The 12,024-nt window shown below is 40.3% G+C and overlaps 1 pseudogene; it reads right to left on the minus strand.

Annotated features, from left to right (window-relative positions):
* Nucleotides 1-883: 883 nt before the first annotated feature.
* Nucleotides 884-1,325, minus strand: LOC129061849 (alpha-ketoglutarate dehydrogenase component 4-like; annotated as a pseudogene).
* Between the last annotated feature and the right edge of the window lie 10,699 nt (nucleotides 1,326-12,024).

Raw genomic sequence — 12,024 nt, forward strand, 5'->3', positions numbered from 1 at the left:
TAACTTAAAATCATTAGTCTAAATTAATCATTCTGTTATACTTTTTTTTTTTTTAAAGGTATGGAAGAAAACTTATTTAGTTTTGTGAGACTTTATTTTCACAATAATATATACTCTTGGCACAGGAAGACCCTTTTAAAGTTTCATAAATTACGTTGACAAGGTAAATATTTAAGTTGATTTTATGAAGCTTTCAGACATTATGTTTGAGAAAGTTAATGGTTACCAGGATTTGCATACATTATTACAATTAAAAGAGTAAAATAAACCAAAGAACAACACTTTCTTAACCCTAAAAACATAAGAAATTGCAATTTCTAGTTAAACATTTATACCTATGCTATATTCATTTTGATCTGATTTTATACTGACATTTTTTTTTCTAAAAATAGGTGACAAATAATCTTTTGTATTAACTTCCCAGAGTTAATACTACAAAGTCACTGGTTTTGCTTTGGCTATATTTTTATCATTTAGAGTAGGATGTGCTTATTAAGCCAGTTATACTCCAGTAACTTTTTGAATGAAAAAAGAGAATTAAGAACAAATAGTGGAACCACTATTTCACTGATCATCATCCAGTTTCAGGAAAAGCACTTCCAAAAGGCAGCAATTCTGCCTAATAAATTCATTTCTAAACAGAAATTGAAAGAAGTGAAATTATGGGAAACCTATGATGGTTTACTAGATAAGACATTGTATGCTTTTAATAGTTCAACACTGGTAATACTTGATAATCAAGAGTAAGTTAATAGGCTAACATTTTCAGATGTGTACTTTAATAAGTATAAAGTATATAAACAATCAGGTAAGCTTGTGGAGGAGCTGACCAAGATACATAAATTATGAGATATAATTGTCCATCTAAATTTTCTATGTAGGGTTTTTTTTGTTTACAGAATATTTATTAAAGTTGTTTAATGTACAATTTCTCATTTGTCATTTTGGAAGTCCTTTATTGTAAAGACTATTCTTTTGTCTGATGACAAACAGCAGCCAGTATCAGTGATTATTCTGGACCTCCACGTTGGATAAATTCGATTTCTTCTTGAGACATAGGTTTCCTTCTATATTTCTGAGGTAATGTTTTTATTATTTCTGCAGTGTCTGGTGGACCCTGATGCATCAGCCAATCTGGCGATTTACTTCCTTTAAAATGCTGTGAAATTGAAGAAGAGTGAGATGGTAGTCCTGATGATCTCAAAATTTCTGATACATTGGGTTTAGGATGGATGGTCTCTTCTGTTAGGGAACCTTATCAATGGAGTATGTGGCTTGACTACCTGAACGACCCTGCTAGCAGATGCCATCTTACTGCCCATCATGTGTTATACGTTTTAAATTAGAATCACAAGGCTGTCACTCAGGTTTGATTCTGATAAATATTACAGGTATAGAAAATATCAAATGTGAAGAGTCCTCTTTCTAACACAAAATATTAATATCATGGTTTTGATTTTCTTAAACATTTCCATACTTAATTTTGAATCTTGGAGTTGAAAAATGTGAATTCCCTAAATCAGATGGTTACCATCCCAGTTAACTGAGGTAAACTGTGTGTCTGGTTCACTGTTTAGATTCCTGTGGGGGACTTTGATGGGACACTGAACCACATTTGTAGCTTCTAAATCAATGACTCACTGACTTGAGCAGGATGATATATACAGCTTATAACCATGGATTTGAGTTTTACAGATTGCTTAATTCTTTGGCATGTTCAGAAAAGTCTACAAGCTATAATCAGGGTAATAACTTGATTGGTTTTATATTTCTTTTCCTTCTAAGATAAGTACATACCCTTCCTTTCTAACTTACTTTTGAACTTAATGAGATTTGAAGGTATAAAATGTCTTTTTCACATAAATTGAAAGATACTTAAATCCGATGAAAGCTTAGAATCATTATTTTTCCTATTTTTAGTTCCTTACAAATACTAAAATAGTGTCTGATTAACACTGGATATTTCTCCTGTTTTTGTTTTTGTTTTTTTTTTATTAATTAATTTATTTACTTTTTAAATACATTTGTCTCTGCCTTCCCCCCACCTCTTTCCCTTGCCCCCTCCCACCTTCCCTCCCTCAGCTCTTCCCCTTTGGTTTTGTCCATGAGTCTTTGCTATATGTTCCTTGACTTTCCCCTTCCCTTCCCTTTCCCTGCCCCCCCCTTCCCACTTGTCTCTGTTGATTTCTTTTCCTTTCAGTGTTGCTGGTCATATTTTCCTTGCTTCTTTGCATTGTTGGTTAGGTTCCACTTATAGGTGAGATCATATGGTATTTGTCTTTCGCCCCCTGGCTTATTTCGCTTAGCATGATGCTCTCCAGTTCCATCCATGCTGTCGCAAAGTTTAGTACTTCTTTTTTCCTTTCTGCTGCGTAGTATTCCATTGTGTATATGTACCATCACTTTTTGATCCAGTCATTTACTGATGGGCATTTAGGTTGCTTCCAACACTTGGCTATTGTAAATTGTGCTGCTATGAACATTGGGGTGCATAGGTTCTTTTGTATTGGCGTTTTGGTGTTCTCAGGGTATAGTCCCAGCAGGGGAATCGCTGGATCAAAAGGCAGTTCCATTTTCAGCTTTCTGAGGAAATTCCACACTGCTTTCCATAGTGGCTGCACCAGTCTGCATTCCCACCAACAGTGGACTAGGGTTCCCTTTTCTCCACAGCCTCGCCAGCACCTGTTGTTTGTGGATCTATTTATGATGGCCATTCTGACCGGTGTGAGGTGGTACCTCATGGTGGTTTTGATCTGCATTTCTCTAATGGCTAGTGATGCAGAGCATCCTTTCAAATGCCTCTGGGCCCTCTGTATCTCCTCCTTAGAAAAGCATCTGCCCAGGTCCTTTGCCCATTTTTTGATTGGATCGTTTGTCTTCTTGGAGTAAAGTCGAGTGAGTTCTTTGTATATCTTGGAGATCAAACCTCTATCTGATGTATCATTAGCAAATATATTTTCCCAAATGGTTGGCTCCCTTTTCATTTTGCTGATGTTTTCTTTAGCCGTGCAGAAGCTTCTTATTTTGATGAGGTCCCACTTGTTTATTCTTTCCTTTATGTCCCTTGCTTTAGGAGACATATCAGTGAAAAAATTGCTGCGTGGGATATCTGAGAGTTTCCTGCCAATGTTCTCCTCTAGGACTTTTATGGTGTTGTGACTTATATTTAAGTCTTTTCTCCATCTTGAGTTTATTTTTGTGTATGGTGTCAGCTGATGATCCAATTTCAATTTTTTGCATGTAGCCATCCAGCTCTCCCAACACCATTTGTTGAAGAGGCTGTTATTGCTCCATTTTATGCTTCTGCCCCCTTTGTCAAATATTAGATGTCCATAGAGACCTGGGCTTATTTCTGGGCTTTCTATTCTGTTCCACTGGTCTATGGGTCTGTTCTTGTGCCAGTACCAGATTGTTTTGAGTATGGTGGCTTTGTAGTAGAGTTTGATGTCCGGTATTGTGATCCCTCCTACTTTGTGTTTCTTTCTCAAAATTGCTGCGGCTATTCGAGGTCGTTTATGGTTCCATATAAATTTTTGAAATGTCTGTTCTATTTCTGTGAAATACGTCATTGGTATCTTAATAGGGATTGCGTTGAATCTATAAATTGCTTTTGGTAGTATGGACATTTTAAGGATATTAATTCTTCCGATCCATGTGCACGGTATATGCTTCCATTTATTTGTGTCTTCCTTAATTTCTTTTTTCAATGTTGTATAGTTTTCTGCATACAGGTCTTTTGTGTCTTTGGTTAAATTTATCCCTAGGTACTTTATCTTTTTTCGTGCTATATCGAATGGTATATTTTTCTCGGATTTCTTCTTCTTCTATTGCATTGCTGGTGTACAAAAACGCCTTTGATTTCTGAATGTTGACTTTGTATCCTGCTGTTTTGCCAAATTCACTTATTAGGTTGAGGAGTTTTTTGGGAGAGTCTACAGGGTTCTCTATGTACACTATCATGTCATCTGCAAACAATGATAGTTTTACTTCCTCCTTTCCTAATTGGATGCCTTTTATCTCTTTCTCTTGTCTGACCGCTGTGGCTAGGACTTCCAGTACGATGTTGAAAAGAAGCGGTGAGAGCGGACATCCTTGTCGTCTTCCCGATCTTAGTGGGAAAGCTTTCAGTTTTTGCCCATTAAGTATGATATTGGCTCTAGGTTTTTCATATATGGCCTTTATTACATTGAGGAATGCCCCATTGATTCCCATTTTGCTGAGTGTTTTGATCATAAATGGGTGCTGTACCTTGTCAAATGCTTTTTCTGCATCTATCGAGATGATCATGTGGTTTTTGTCTTTTCTTTGATTTATGTGGTGTATCACGTTTACTGATTTGCGTATATTGAACCATCCCTGCATCCCTGGGATGAATCCCACTTGATCGTGATGGATAATCTTTTGAATGTCTTGCTGGATGCGGTTTGCCAATATTTTGTTGAGGATTTTAGCATCTATGTTCATCAGCGCAATTGGCCTGTAGTTTTCTTTCTTTGTAGGGTCTTTATCTGGTTTTGGGATCAGGGTGATGCTGGCCTCATAGAAGGAGTCTGGGAGTCTTCCCTCCTCTTGGATTTTTTGGAATAGTCTGAGAAGGACAGGGGTTAGCTCTTCCTTAAATGTTTTGTAAAATTCTCCTGGGAAACCGTCCGGCCCTGGGCTTTTGTGTGCTGGGAGTTTCTTGATGACTGCTTCAATTTCCCCAGCTGTTATCGGTCTGTTCAAGCTTTCTGTTTCTTCCTCCTTCAGTGTTGGAAGATTATACTTTTCTAAAAATTTGTCCATTTCATCAAGATTTTCAAATTTCTTGGCATATAATTGTTCATAGTAGTTTCTGATGATCCTTTGTATTTCTGTGGTATCAGTTGTTATTTCTCCTCTTTCATTTCTGATATTATTAATTTGGGTCCTCTCCCTTTTTTTCTTGATGAGTCTGCTCAAAGGTTTGTCAACTTTATGAATCTTTTCAAAGAACCAGCTTCTGGATTGGTTGATCCTCTGAATTGTTCTTTTTGTCTCTATGTCATTCAGTTCTGCTCTAATCTTGACTATTTCCTTCCTTCTACTTGCTCTGGGATTTATTTGTTGTTGTTTCTCCAGTTCTTCAAGTTGTAGTGTTAGGTCTTTTATTTGAAATGTTTCTATCTTTTTAAGGTAAGCCTGTATTGCTATGAACTTCCCTCTCAGGACCGCCTTTGCTGTGTCCCATAGGTTTTGGACAGTTGTCTGTTCATTTTCATTTGTTTCCAGAAATTTTTTTATTTTTTCTCTTATCTCATTATTGACCCATTCATTGTTTAAAAGTGTACTGTTCAGTCTCCATGAGTTTGAAAGTTTTTGAAGTTTCTCTTTGAGGTTGATTTCGAGTTTCAAGGCCTTGTGGTCTGAGAAAAAGTTTGGTATTATTTCAATTTTCCCGAATTTACTGAGGCTTGCTTTGTGTCCTATCATGTGGTCTATCTTTGAAAAATTGCCATAAGCATTTGAAAAGAATGTGTATTTTTCTTCTTTGGGATGTAAGGTTCTATATATGTCAGTTATGTCTCTTTGATTCAGTGTTTCATTCAGCGCCACGATATGTTTATTAATGTTTTGTTTGGAAGATCTGTCCATTTTGGACAGTGGGGTGTTGAAATCCCCTACTATCAGTGTGTTGCTATCTATATCTTTTTTGAAGTCATCCAACAATTTCCTTATAAACTTGGGGGCTCCTATATTGGGAGCATATAAGTTTACAATGTTGATGTCTTCTTGATAGATTCTTCCTTTAAGTATGATAAAGTGCCCCTCTGGGTCTCTCTTTATGGCCTTTGCTTTGAAATCTACTTTGTCTGATACAAGTATGGCAACGCCAGCCTTTTTCTCATGTCCATTTGCTTGGAATATTATTTTCAACCCCTTTACTTTCAATCTGTGTAGGTCTTTTGCTCTGAGGTGGGTCTCTTGTAGGCAGCATATGTGTGGGTCATGTTTTCTTATCCATTCAGCTACCCTATGTCTGTTGATTGGGGCATTGAGTCCATTCACATTGAGAGATATTACTGATAGAAACTTACTCATCTTTTCTCTTTGTACTTGTGTTCCTCTCTGTCTCATTCTTTTCCTTCATCTGCTTAAACCAGTCCCCTAAGCATATCTTGGAGTGCTGGTTTGGTAGAGATGTATTCTTTTAGCTTTCTTTTGTCTGGGAAACTCCGTATTTCTCCTTCTATTTTAATTGAGAGCCTAGCTGGGTAGAGCAGCCTTGGCTGTAGGCCCTTGCTTTTCATGGCTTGGAATATTTGTTGCCATTCCCTTCTGGCTTGGAGTGTTTCTGTTGAGAAGTCAGCTCCTAGGCGTATCGGGGCCCCCCTTGTATGTTACTTTCTCCTTCTCCCTTGATGCCTTCAGGATTCTCTCTTTGTCTTTGACATTTGCCATTTTAATGATGATGTGTCTTGGAGTGGACCTCCTTGGGTCCTTCTTGAGTGGGGTCCTCTGTGCCTCCTGGATCCATGAGAGCCTTTCTCTCCTCAAATTAGGGAAATTTTCCATCATTACTTTTTCGAGGAGGTTCTCTATTCCTTGCTCCTCTTCTTCTCCTTCTGGTATCCCTATTATACGGATATTATTGCGTTTCAGGTTGTCCTGCATTTCCCTAAATGCTTCTTCATTCTTTTTGAGCCGTTTTTCCATTTCTTGTTCTTTCTGGGAGCTTTTTTCTACCTTGTCTTCCATCTCACTGACTCGATCCTCAGCTTCATCCAGCCTGCTTTGGATTCCTTCTACTGTGTTCTTCAATTCAGAAATGGTATTCTTCATATCCTCTTGTGTCTTCTTGATAGTTTCTATGTCCTTTTCCAGGGTGATATAGTTTGTTGTAAGATCCTGATAGTTTCTCTGCAGTTTCTCATAGTTATCTTTGAGCTGGCTGAGCTCATTGAGCTTCCTTAGAACCATTGTTTTAAATTCCATATCTGAGAGTTCCCTTGCCTCTATTTCATTGAGCTCTCTCTGTGGTGAGTCCCCTTTTCCACTCATTTGGGGGGGAACTTCTTTTTCTTCCCATTTTTGTGAGAGTCTGTTAAGTATTTTTGTCCTTTACTTTTCTTTCTGGGGTTGCCTCTGATGATGTCAGTTGTTGACCCTATAGGGCCTTGGGTTGTTTGTTTGAGCCTTTCAGGAGTCTAATGCCTGTGTCTGACTCCTGCTTGGAGCAGCTCTGTGACCCCTTCGGTCAGGGCTGGGCTATTTTTTGGGATCTCTCTGCGCTCTAACGAGAGCTCCTTGAGCGCGTTCCCAGCGCGGCAGGGTCCCCCACCTGCCTGGGCTCGCATGTGTTTGCCCCAGACCAGGGGGCTTATTCGCGACCTCCTGTACTCATCTGGCCTCCCTGGCACGCGAGCTTCGTGGCACTGGTCAGTTTAAGGTCTTCTATTGTGTGTTTTCCCCGCTTTTGGCTCTTTGGGTGCGTTGCTTGCCCTCGCCAAATGGGGACTACGGAAATGGGAGGAAATCAGCTCTAGGACTCTCCGGTTAATCCCGTTTCTGGTCTCTCCTCCAGGGACTCTGGGCAGCTCTACTTATTTTGTGGGCCCCTCCGTAATCGCGGCGGGTAGGTCAATTTATGCCTGCCCTTGCCGCTCTGTGCACTCCCTCGCAGGCCGTATGGGTGCCAGCCTGTGTGAGGCCTTGCCGGCAGGTGCAAGCGTTCGCCAGCCCGTGCGGGTCACACACACGCTCGCCAACCCTCGCCAGTCACTCGGCGCAAGTGTGCGCGCCTGCACTGGGTGTTTTGGGGGTGTCTATGTTTGCTTTTCGGCTTTTGGCTCTTTGGGGGTGTGGCCTCTTCCCGCACAATGGAGACTTCGGCAAGGGGAAGGAGTCGGGACTCCCCGGTTCCTCCTCCCGTTCTTTCCCCAATGCCTCCGTTTCTAGTCTCCCCTCAGGGGCCTCTGGGCAGTTCTGTGACCCCTTCGGCCGAGGATCCAACCCCTGTGCGGACTGCGTTTCAATCGCAGGCAGTCTGGTTCATGCGCGCCCCGCTTCTGCCTCTTTGGGGTCGTACCTTTCCAGCCCACAATGGAGACTACCGAACGGGGAGGGAGTCGGGACTCCCCGGTTCCTCCTCCCCTTCTTTCCCCAACGCCACTGTCTCCAGTCTCTCCTCAAGGCTCTCCCAGCCAGTCTGCACTCAGCCCCGTAGCTCACAGGCGTACAAGCTGTGTGCGGAGCGCACAAAAGGCAGGTTAATTGATTCCCTTATGCCTGAGCGAGATGGTAGCTGCAGAGTGGGAAGTGCGTTATCACCCGGGCTCCACTGGCTGCAGTGTCAGTTCTCTTCACAAAGTTTTCCTCACCAGTCTTTTCCCAGGCACCAGCCCACCCTGCTGCCGCCTGTACCCAGCGATCAAGGAGGGTGGCTGCCGCTGCAACTTTGCGTTTGTCCTTTAAATGTCTTTTTGCATCCCCAGACACCTGTCTCTGGCAGAGAGCGCCCCTAAGCTTTTTGGGGTTGCGTTTTGTCTGTATTTTCTCGGCTTTAGCGGCTGTAGTTTAGGGGTCCCTGTTTATGATTCAGACCCCGTTCTTCTCGGGGGGACGCTAACTGGCCATTTCAATGTCCCTCTGGTGCCAGTGCCCGTGCGCACCCAGCCCACCCTCTCGAGCCTCCACCGCAATTCTCACCCGTTGGGATGTGTGAGAGTCGAATCCACTGTCCGCGGCACCAAGGCTCCTCTCCCACTATCGCTCCACTGCTTTCCAGGTGATTACTCCATTATTTAGTTGCAATTCCAGTTTGGTTTTGGGAGGAGGTCAGCGTGACTCCCTTTCACTCCTCCGCCATCTTTCTCTCCTCTCCTGCTTTTGTTTGACTTGCAATCCCAACCAAGGAGAGCTCCGACTATAGAGGAAAGCCCTGTCCTGAGTTTTGTGGACCCTCCTTGGGTTATTTAAATGGGCTTTAGTATGATCCTATTTGGGGTGAGACATGGTTAATACTGGATACTGAGTTCATTCTTCACCTAGGAATCCAGAGACCTTTAATTCTTCTCTGGGTATATTACAGAATTCAGAACAGGCGTAGAATGAATCCTGGGAGTAAGAGAAAAAGATGGTTGGTTGGCAGAGATTCCAGGTGAATAATTACCTCTCCTCTCACTTTAAACTGCGGCTATGGGGAACCACATTGCCTAGCTGAGTTATCGGTTCCACACTAGGGCAATGAGGCACGCACTTCCCCAGTGTTTCTTTGGAATACACTAATTAGAAAAAATATAAGATGTCAAAATAACAATCAGTTATGTATATTTCTCAGACTCTTCTTGATGCTTCATAAATGGTAAATAAGAGGATAAAGCTTTATTTTGCTCTAACAATGGTTAGCTTTTATTTACACTCTAAGATGCTGCTTTTGGGCACAGAGGAGGCTTAATTTAATTGTTTTTGATGAAGTTTTACTGTTTCTTATCATCCTATGTGTGTTTGAAAGAGTGTTGGTGTGGGCTGGGATTTAGTCTGAGGATATGGAGGGAATTGACTGAGCTGAGTGAGTGACAACCAACCTTGGTCATGTTTGTATCAAGGTCTCCCCGGCCTGATGCTGCAGCACAATTGCTTAGTCCAATGGAACACAACTTTTTGTCCTCGGTTGATTTTTCTTCTTTCTTATAGTTATGTATTTTTTATTTTATGTCCTTACATTCCTTGATTCCTTTTAGGTTGATGAGAAATTATTTTCAGAAGTCACCTTGAAAAATTTGTCTTTTCTAATTTGGGGCTAATTCTCACCCCACTCCATTTCTTCTCCTTCTCTTAAAACATTTTCTGTGTTTTACTCACTCAGTTTTGATATCTTTGAATTAACGTTTCATAAGCACGAGAAAAATAGGCTAAGTAAAGTCTCAGCAGTAGCATACAAATTTACAACTTTTTTCTAAATGTGGATAACATTTTGTTCTAATAGAAGGTAAGGCTTCATTTCAAGGGCACTCTCTGGGTAATACAGACTCTTGGATTCCTCTGTGCTTTGTTGAAATTCATTATGTGCCCGAATCACTAAAGGGAGAATGAATGTATTTATATTGCTCAATGGATGTCAGTTGTAATCAAGTTCAAGTAGCAAACAAAGCTCAAAGTGAATGAACACAAGGATGTCATCTCTCAGTGGCATCTTCATTTTTGAGCTATTGTGCCATTCACAATAAAGGCAACAGACAGACTCTGTTGTAAGTGAACAATGAATCTCTCAGTTTAGTTCATTCGGATTATTGTGGATATGTCATTAACATAGGAGTGACCTGGAAGAGAGCCAGTTTCTTTGTTTTGTATCTAAATATGGATCACTGTACTCCTGGGAATACTGCAAAAACCAATGTAGAAAGTCATTTATTATGGAAGGATACAGTCTAAAAGGCTGAAAATTCTCAATCTAGATTATAGAAAATAATTGAGGACTTGTTTGTAAAACCTCCTTGACTAAAGAAAAGCTTTCTTTCTCTGGTGTCTTTAAACAAATGATAACCTCATTTTTTGGTGGATACATTATTATCACTGACATTAATAAGAATCAAACATTACCATAAACTTCATGCCAATTTTTTTCTAGGAGTGACTCATAAGAAAGTTAACATGTTCAAACAGCTCAAGTGAAGAGGGAGGTGGTGTTCACTGAAAAATACTCAGATCTTACAGAATCTGAGAAGAGTGGGTAAGTAGGTAGAGTTGAGCTTCTAAACCTGAGATCCAGAATTGAGCTTCCCTGCTGTGTTTTTCTCTGTGGGTGTTTTCTCTATTTCTCCCTCTCTGAGCTCTCTGAGCTTACGTTTTGTGCGCAGGGACCTATCTGGCCATCTTAACATCGACTTCTCATGCCCTTTTGCTCAACTACCTACATCTGATGGACTCAGACTTTGTGCTTCAATTACAAAATGCTTACAGAGAAATATGATTGATTATTAATAATACACTGGTGGGAGTGAGGGTCCCATTCCTCACTAATTAGATATATTCAAGGATTGTGGAGTCAGGTCACGTAGACTTGGGTGTGTGAGGTTCTATCAAAGTAGCTGTGGTTGGAGCAGGCAATGGTAAAAAATATCTATTATAGTCTCTAAAGTGTGTCTAAATCAATGACCTGAAAACTTTTTCCACCATGACTCACAGGAAAAAATATATTTTCAAAAAAATCCATCTTAGCATTCATCTATGTGTTAATTCTTGAAGCAATACTTCCTCTTATTATGTGATATACTCTGGTATTTCCTTTTCAATTTCTTTCTATCCCAATTCATTCCATTAAATAAAGCATGCTGTTCTTGTCTCTCTAAATTGATTTCATGCTCCACTAATGAGTTGCAACTTTAGTTTCAAAAGCACTGGTATATACTTTTCTTTATATTATTTTCTTTGTAGCACCTGTAATTATAATAAGCTCCTCTGTTATATTTTATAGTTTATATTTTGCAGGAGACATCACAACTAAATTGCCTTCCTTGTTAAACTTTAATCCACATTAAAGCAGAGACTGTGTCTATTTTGTTTATTTCTGCCTTCCTAGCACCTAACAGAGTTCCTGGCACCTAGTAGATGCTCAATTGAGTAAATACTGATGAATGAGTAAATGAAGACCCAAACAGATGGCACCCTTAATGGGCTCACCTGTTTCTTTACAAGGAGGAGATTCAGATACATGTAAAACTGGCTAATCTTGTATAGCTCTGCGGATAGAAAAAGCAGATGGAAAAGCCCAGCAGGAGAGTCCGTGGAGCAAGGAGGGCAGGCCAAAGAGAGAGGTTTCCATATAGTCCCGACAGCTGCCTGAAATTCTTTCACCAGGAAAAATTTACTGTGATAGGGGAAGAATCAATGTCAGGCTTGAGCTCAGATCTCTTGGTTCTTCATCTAACATTTATTCCACCAAACTACAATGTCTTTTTAGTTGAATTTTCAAAGTTTTATTTCCAGTGCTTTCATTATCTTCATAGCTGATAGTAAAGAAAGGTAGAGATAGAACCACATAATAATCTTGATATAAGACACCAT

This window comes from Pteronotus mesoamericanus, unplaced genomic scaffold, assembly GCF_021234165.1.
Source record: "Pteronotus mesoamericanus isolate MK-2021 breed Mesoamerican mustached bat unplaced genomic scaffold, CSHL_Meso_final scaffold_651, whole genome shotgun sequence".
NCBI lineage: Eukaryota > Metazoa > Chordata > Mammalia > Chiroptera > Mormoopidae > Pteronotus > Pteronotus mesoamericanus.